The following is a 7698-nucleotide window of genomic DNA, read 5'->3' as shown; positions in this document are numbered from 1 at the left end:
AAGTGGGCCACACTCGGAGGTAGTGCTATACCGAGGCAACCCGTGGCTGGGACGAGGCAAGCCTCTTTTCCACAGCCCAGTTCCAAAAATCAGTTTAATATATGAGCTACTCAATGAGCAGCGTATCAGATATTAAGCTGATAAGAACAGATACTACACTTGATCTTAGCCAAAAGGCGAGAAGCGATACCCACCAATACCCTCAATCAAGGGGGTGGTAGAGGGATCCTTCCCACAGTATATGGTGGATAGTAGCAGGTAGCCCCCAGAAGCCCTTGCGAGTCCCAAAAACGGACCCAGTGGCTCATCGGTTGGTAATCTTCTCATTGTAACTTTAAGACGCCAGCCACATACACTTAACTAACAAGATGGTGTTCTTTAGAATATTTACCAAACTTGATTTATCTCTATACTCCCCCCCCCCACCCCACCCCCAGTGAGATATATTGCCTCAAATGGACGCTTCTCAAGATGTGCGCGGGCTCTAGGAGATGACGTTTGGCTTAGGGTCTAGGCTACCAAATTTAGGGTTAGGGTAACGATTTTGGGGTTAGGGTTAGGGTAACGATGTTGGGGTTTAGGGTTAGAGTAACCAAATTAGGGCTAGTACAGATCAAACATAACCGATAACCAGCCAAATTTCAGCTGTTTTCCCTTGTCTACGACCATACCACAGGGAAAGCACCGGTTCTCGTCCGATCACCGAAGTTAAGCCCTGTCGGGCGGGGTTAGTACTTGGATGGGTGACCGCCTGGGAATACCCCGTGTTGTAGGCTTCATTTTTTCCTTTGCTTACTCTCTCAACGTTTTATCCGGGTAAACCGCTTCCGATACTCACGGCGTCCCGTAGACGAGTGAGGAGTAAAAGAAAAACTAACATAACAGGGAGGAGAGAAATCATTTTGCCACAACTTGCCGAGCTTGTGGCCAAAATCATTTCCCAATGCAAGAGAGCGAGCAAACGAAGGAGCGATGGCGCGCGCTCGAGATCTCAACACATTGTTGTGACAAATTCCACATTTGTACGTGACATCGAATCATTCGCACGCTCCCACGAATCACAAATAGGAAAACACGCACACTTTTACAGCACTTTCAAGGCCTCAAGACATGTCAAAACATTCCCACGATTAATAGAGGCGGATGGATTCAAAGTGACTGAAACGAAGCGAAGCGGCAACAGGTTCCACATTTTTACTTACTCGTCTGCCTCTTTGTTTGCTCGCTCGCTGGAACGAACGTTCCCTCCTCTCGCTCGCTCGCAATAAGAAATACATGACAACAAAACCTCGCCTGCCACAGGTATGGTTGACAATGTACTCACGTTTCTAAAACAAATGCTTTTCTTGCCCATGTATCGTTCGTTCTTTGCTTAGTCCATCCGTCGGTTAGTTAGTCAGTCACTCCTCCGCTTGGTTTCCTCTCCTTTTCTTTCGCAAACAAACGAACAAAATAATGCAGAAAGCACACACATCTATCTACAACAGCTCTACTCACATCCTCACAAAAACTCACCTTCATTTACAATCACTTCTATTCCTCCAAATCTCTCTGCCAACACGCAGGCCACTTCTGTCTGTCTCTCTTTCTTTCCATGGCTTTTTGCTTTCTTTTTCCCTTGCTGCTCTTCTTCTCTCTTCATTCCAGTTCCAGTTCCAGTTCACCCTGTTTAACGGTCAACTCCAAAATCAAGATCAATTCATTAGTCAGTCAGGGGTTAAGGGCAAGATATTACATCAGCTTTTCGGGGACGAGCGCGAACGCAGGTCCCCCACTACCAGAAATTATACGCTCGAGTTACCCACATTTGGGGTAATCGCAAGGGTCAACCCAGTCCAAGTGCAATGAAAGGGCCTCGCCTTGAGAGGACTGCCTCCTTGATCACAGTACCTCCCGCGTCAGGTAAGTATGCCTGAAAGGCATACGCTTGCCGTGGTAAAACTCTCCCTCACCTATGTCCTTGTGGTACTGCTTTGCACGCTTCAAATCAGCCAGTGTCAGTTGCCGCCTTGGCCCGTCATGTCTTTTTCCGCCTTCCCTTTGGAGCTGCAGGGCTCCTGTGCACAGAAGAGAATGCTATAGTCATTATTTTTCCTTTCATTAAATGTGTCTTCCCCAAAAGGGAAGTGGGCCACACTCGGAGGTAGTGCTATACCGAGGCAACCCGTGGCTGGGACGAGGCAAGCCTCTTTTCCACAGCCCAGTTCCAAAAATCAGTTTAATATATGAGCTACTCAATGAGCAGCGTATCAGATATTAAGCTGATAAGAACAGATACTACACTTGATCTTAGCCAAAAGGCCGAGAAGCGATACCCACCAATACCCTCAATCAAGGGGGTGGTAGAGGGATCCTTCCCACAGTATATGGTGGATAGTAGCAGGTAGCCCCCAGAAGCCCTTGCGAGTCCCAAAAACGGACCCAGTGGCTCATCGGTTGGTAATCTTCTCATTGTAACTTTAAGACGCCAGCCACATACACTTAACTAACAAGATGGTGTTCTTTAGAATATTTACCAAACTTGATTTATTCTCTATACTCCCCCCCCCCACCCCACCCCCAGTGAGATATATTGCCTCAAATGGACGCTTCTCAAGATGTGCGCGGGCTCTAGGAGATGACGTTTGGCTTAGGGTCTAGGCTACCAAATTTAGGGTTAGGGTAACGATTTTGGGGTTAGGGTTAGGGTAACGATGTTGGGGTTTAGGGTTAGAGTAACCAAATTAGGGCTAGTACAGATCAAACATAACCGATAACCAGCCAAATTTCAGCTGTTTTCCCTTGTCTACGACCATACCACAGGGAAAGCACCGGTTCTCGTCCGATCACCGAAGTTAAGCCCTGTCGGGCGGGGTTAGTACTTGGATGGGTGACCGCCTGGGAATACCCCGTGTTGTAGGCTTCATTTTTTCCTTTGCTTACTCTCTCAACGTTTTATCCGGGTAAACCGCTTCCGATACTCACGGCGTCCCGTAGACGAGTGAGGAGTAAAAGAAAAACTAACATAACAGGGAGGAGAGAAATCATTTTGCCACAACTTGCCGAGCTTGTGGCCAAAATCATTTCCCAATGCAAGAGAGCGAGCAAACGAAGGAGCGATGGCGCGCGCTCGAGATCTCAACACATTGTTGTGACAAATTCCACATTTGTACGTGACATCGAATCATTCGCACGCTCCCACGAATCACAAATAGGAAAACACGCACACTTTTACAGCACTTTCAAGGCCTCAAGACATGTCAAAACATTCCCACGATTAATAGAGGCGGATGGATTCAAAGTGACTGAAACGAAGCGAAGCGGCAACAGGTTCCACATTTTTACTTACTCGTCTGCCTCTTTGTTTGCTCGCTCGCTGGAACGAACGTTCCCTCCTCTCGCTCGCTCGCAATAAGAAATACATGACAACAAAACCTCGCCTGCCACAGGTATGGTTGACAATGTACTCACGTTTCTAAAACAAATGCTTTTCTTGCCCATGTATCGTTCGTTCTTTGCTTAGTCCATCCGTCGGTTAGTTAGTCAGTCACTCCTCCGCTTGGTTTCCTCTCCTTTTCTTTCGCAAACAAACGAACAAAATAATGCAGAAAGCACACACATCTATCTACAACAGCTCTACTCACATCCTCACAAAAACTCACCTTCATTTACAATCACTTCTATTCCTCCAAATCTCTCTGCCAACACGCAGGCCACTTCTGTCTGTCTCTCTTTCTTTCCATGGCTTTTTGCTTTCTTTTTCCCTTGCTGCTCTTCTTCTCTCTTCATTCCAGTTCCAGTTCCAGTTCACCCTGTTTAACGGTCAACTCCAAAATCAAGATCAATTCATTAGTCAGTCAGGGGTTAAGGGCAAGATATTTTACATCAGCTTTTCGGGGACGAGCGCGAACGCAGGTCCCCACTACCAGAAATTATACGCTCGAGTTACCCACATTTGGGGTAATCGCAAGGGTCAACCCAGTCCAAGTGCAATGAAAGGGCCTCGCCTTGAGAGGACTGCCTCCTTGATCACAGTACCTCCCGCGTCAGGTAAGTATGCCTGAAAGGCATACGCTTGCCGTGGTAAAACTCTCCCTCACCTATGTCCTTGTGGTACTGCTTTGCACGCTTCAAATCAGCCAGTGTCAGTTGCCGCCTTGGCCCGTCATGTCTTTTTCCGCCTTCCCTTTGGAGCTGCAGGGCTCCTGTGCACAGAAGAGAATGCTATAGTCATTATTTTTCCTTTCATTAAATGTGTCTTCCCCAAAAGGGAAGTGGGCCACACTCGGAGGTAGTGCTATACCGAGGCAACCCGTGGCTGGGACGAGGCAAGCCTCTTTTCCACAGCCCAGTTCCAAAAATCAGTTTAATATATGAGCTACTCAATGAGCAGCGTATCAGATATTAAGCTGATAAGAACAGATACTACACTTGATCTTAGCCAAAAGGCCGAGAAGCGATACCCACCAATACCCTCAATCAAGGGGGTGGTAGAGGGATCCTTCCCACAGTATATGGTGGATAGTAGCAGGTAGCCCCCAGAAGCCCTTGCGAGTCCCAAAAACGGACCCAGTGGCTCATCGGTTGGTAATCTTCTCATTGTAACTTTAAGACGCCAGCCACATACACTTAACTAACAAGATGGTGTTCTTTAGAATATTTACCAAACTTGATTTATCTCTATACTCCCCCCCCCCACCCCACCCCCAGTGAGATATATTGCCTCAAATGGACGCTTCTCAAGATGTGCGCGGGCTCTAGGAGATGACGTTTGGCTTAGGGTCTAGGCTACCAAATTTAGGGTTAGGGTAACGATTTTGGGGTTAGGGTTAGGGTAACGATGTTGGGGTTTAGGGTTAGAGTAACCAAATTAGGGCTAGTACAGATCAAACATAACCGATAACCAGCCAAATTTCAGCTGTTTTCCCTTGTCTACGACCATACCACAGGGAAAGCACCGGTTCTCGTCCGATCACCGAAGTTAAGCCCTGTCGGGCGGGGTTAGTACTTGGATGGGTGACCGCCTGGGAATACCCCGTGTTGTAGGCTTCATTTTTTCCTTTGCTTACTCTCTCAACGTTTTATCCGGGTAAACCGCTTCCGATACTCACGGCGTCCCGTAGACGAGTGAGGAGTAAAAGAAAAACTAACATAACAGGGAGGAGAGAAATCATTTTGCCACAACTTGCCGAGCTTGTGGCCAAAATCATTTCCCAATGCAAGAGAGCGAGCAAACGAAGGAGCGATGGCGCGCGCTCGAGATCTCAACACATTGTTGTGACAAATTCCACATTTGTACGTGACATCGAATCATTCGCACGCTCCCACGAATCACAAATAGGAAAACACGCACACTTTTACAGCACTTTCAAGGCCTCAAGACATGTCAAAACATTCCCACGATTAATAGAGGCGGATGGATTCAAAGTGACTGAAACGAAGCGAAGCGGCAACAGGTTCCACATTTTTACTTACTCGTCTGCCTCTTTGTTTGCTCGCTCGCTGGAACGAACGTTCCCTCCTCTCGCTCGCTCGCAATAAGAAATACATGACAACAAAACCTCGCCTGCCACAGGTATGGTTGACAATGTACTCACGTTTCTAAAACAAATGCTTTTCTTGCCCATGTATCGTTCGTTCTTTGCTTAGTCCATCCGTCGGTTAGTTAGTCAGTCACTCCTCCGCTTGGTTTCCTCTCCTTTTCTTTCGCAAACAAACGAACAAAATAATGCAGAAAGCACACACATCTATCTACAACAGCTCTACTCACATCCTCACAAAAACTCACCTTCATTTACAATCACTTCTATTCCTCCAAATCTCTCTGCCAACACGCAGGCCACTTCTGTCTGTCTCTCTTTCTTTCCATGGCTTTTTGCTTTCTTTTTCCCTTGCTGCTCTTCTTCTCTCTTCATTCCAGTTCCAGTTCCAGTTCACCCTGTTTAACGGTCAACTCCAAAATCAAGATCAATTCATTAGTCAGTCAGGGGTTAAGGGCAAGATATTTTACATCAGCTTTTCGGGGACGAGCGCGAACGCAGGTCCCCACTACCAGAAATTATACGCTCGAGTTACCCACATTTGGGGTAATCGCAAGGGTCAACCCAGTCCAAGTGCAATGAAAGGGCCTCGCCTTGAGAGGACTGCCTCCTTGATCACAGTACCTCCCGCGTCAGGTAAGTATGCCTGAAAGGCATACGCTTGCCGTGGTAAAACTCTCCCTCACCTATGTCCTTGTGGTACTGCTTTGCACGCTTCAAATCAGCCAGTGTCAGTTGCCGCCTTGGCCCGTCATGTCTTTTTCCGCCTTCCCTTTGGAGCTGCAGGGCTCCTGTGCACAGAAGAGAATGCTATAGTCATTATTTTTCCTTTCATTAAATGTGTCTTCCCCAAAAGGGAAGTGGGCCACACTCGGAGGTAGTGCTATACCGAGGCAACCCGTGGCTGGGACGAGGCAAGCCTCTTTTCCACAGCCCAGTTCCAAAAATCAGTTTAATATATGAGCTACTCAATGAGCAGCGTATCAGATATTAAGCTGATAAGAACAGATACTACACTTGATCTTAGCCAAAAGGCCGAGAAGCGATACCCACCAATACCCTCAATCAAGGGGGTGGTAGAGGGATCCTTCCCACAGTATATGGTGGATAGTAGCAGGTAGCCCCCAGAAGCCCTTGCGAGTCCCAAAAACGGACCCAGTGGCTCATCGGTTGGTAATCTTCTCATTGTAACTTTAAGACGCCAGCCACATACACTTAACTAACAAGATGGTGTTCTTTAGAATATTTACCAAACTTGATTTATCTCTATACTCCCCCCCCCCACCCCACCCCCAGTGAGATATATTGCCTCAAATGGACGCTTCTCAAGATGTGCGCGGGCTCTAGGAGATGACGTTTGGCTTAGGGTCTAGGCTACCAAATTTAGGGTTAGGGTAACGATTTTGGGGTTAGGGTTAGGGTAACGATGTTGGGGTTTAGGGTTAGAGTAACCAAATTAGGGCTAGTACAGATCAAACATAACCGATAACCAGCCAAATTTCAGCTGTTTTCCCTTGTCTACGACCATACCACAGGGAAAGCACCGGTTCTCGTCCGATCACCGAAGTTAAGCCCTGTCGGGCGGGGTTAGTACTTGGATGGGTGACCGCCTGGGAATACCCCGTGTTGTAGGCTTCATTTTTTCCTTTGCTTACTCTCTCAACGTTTTATCCGGGTAAACCGCTTCCGATACTCACGGCGTCCCGTAGACGAGTGAGGAGTAAAAGAAAAACTAACATAACAGGGAGGAGAGAAATCATTTTGCCACAACTTGCCGAGCTTGTGGCCAAAATCATTTCCCAATGCAAGAGAGCGAGCAAACGAAGGAGCGATGGCGCGCGCTCGAGATCTCAACACATTGTTGTGACAAATTCCACATTTGTACGTGACATCGAATCATTCGCACGCTCCCACGAATCACAAATAGGAAAACACGCACACTTTTACAGCACTTTCAAGGCCTCAAGACATGTCAAAACATTCCCACGATTAATAGAGGCGGATGGATTCAAAGTGACTGAAACGAAGCGAAGCGGCAACAGGTTCCACATTTTTACTTACTCGTCTGCCTCTTTGTTTGCTCGCTCGCTGGAACGAACGTTCCCTCCTCTCGCTCGCTCGCAATAAGAAATACATGACAACAAAACCTCGCCTGCCACAGGTATGGTTGACAATGTAC

General features: G+C 47.4%; 11 non-coding genes across 11 annotated transcripts; 4 read left to right on the top strand and 7 right to left on the bottom strand.

Annotated features, from left to right (window-relative positions):
• LOC148738853 (U2 spliceosomal RNA) lies at nucleotides 1-188 on the bottom strand. Its single transcript, XR_015997732.1, has one exon. It is a non-coding gene; the product is annotated as a U2 spliceosomal RNA (small nuclear RNA).
• A 469-nt stretch (nucleotides 189-657) lies between these two features.
• On the top strand, nucleotides 658-776 carry LOC148738852 (5S ribosomal RNA). Its single transcript, XR_015998096.1, has one exon. It is a non-coding gene; the product is annotated as a 5S ribosomal RNA (ribosomal RNA).
• A 969-nt stretch (nucleotides 777-1745) lies between these two features.
• Nucleotides 1746-1910, bottom strand: LOC148738851 (U1 spliceosomal RNA). The gene has a single exon (XR_015997914.1). It is a non-coding gene; the product is annotated as a U1 spliceosomal RNA (small nuclear RNA).
• Nucleotides 1911-2121: 211 nt separating this feature from the next.
• On the bottom strand, nucleotides 2122-2313 carry LOC148738850 (U2 spliceosomal RNA). The gene has a single exon (XR_015997594.1). It is a non-coding gene; the product is annotated as a U2 spliceosomal RNA (small nuclear RNA).
• A 470-nt stretch (nucleotides 2314-2783) lies between these two features.
• Nucleotides 2784-2902, top strand: LOC148738849 (5S ribosomal RNA). Its single transcript, XR_015998095.1, has one exon. It is a non-coding gene; the product is annotated as a 5S ribosomal RNA (ribosomal RNA).
• Nucleotides 2903-3873: 971 nt separating this feature from the next.
• On the bottom strand, nucleotides 3874-4037 carry LOC148738848 (U1 spliceosomal RNA). The gene has a single exon (XR_015997792.1). It is a non-coding gene; the product is annotated as a U1 spliceosomal RNA (small nuclear RNA).
• Nucleotides 4038-4248: 211 nt separating this feature from the next.
• LOC148738847 (U2 spliceosomal RNA) lies at nucleotides 4249-4440 on the bottom strand. Its single transcript, XR_015997593.1, has one exon. It is a non-coding gene; the product is annotated as a U2 spliceosomal RNA (small nuclear RNA).
• A 469-nt stretch (nucleotides 4441-4909) lies between these two features.
• Nucleotides 4910-5028, top strand: LOC148738846 (5S ribosomal RNA). The gene has a single exon (XR_015998094.1). It is a non-coding gene; the product is annotated as a 5S ribosomal RNA (ribosomal RNA).
• A 971-nt stretch (nucleotides 5029-5999) lies between these two features.
• LOC148738845 (U1 spliceosomal RNA) lies at nucleotides 6000-6163 on the bottom strand. The gene has a single exon (XR_015997790.1). It is a non-coding gene; the product is annotated as a U1 spliceosomal RNA (small nuclear RNA).
• Nucleotides 6164-6374: 211 nt separating this feature from the next.
• Nucleotides 6375-6566, bottom strand: LOC148738844 (U2 spliceosomal RNA). Its single transcript, XR_015997590.1, has one exon. It is a non-coding gene; the product is annotated as a U2 spliceosomal RNA (small nuclear RNA).
• Nucleotides 6567-7035: 469 nt separating this feature from the next.
• LOC148738843 (5S ribosomal RNA) lies at nucleotides 7036-7154 on the top strand. The gene has a single exon (XR_015998092.1). It is a non-coding gene; the product is annotated as a 5S ribosomal RNA (ribosomal RNA).
• Nucleotides 7155-7698: the final 544 nt, after the last annotated feature.

Source organism: Stylophora pistillata, chromosome 2 (assembly GCF_964205215.1).
Source record: "Stylophora pistillata chromosome 2, jaStyPist1.2, whole genome shotgun sequence".
Taxonomy (NCBI): Eukaryota; Metazoa; Cnidaria; class Anthozoa; order Scleractinia; family Pocilloporidae; genus Stylophora; species Stylophora pistillata.
Note: the sequence above shows the minus strand (reverse complement) of the source record. Positions and strands in the feature narration are given on the sequence as shown.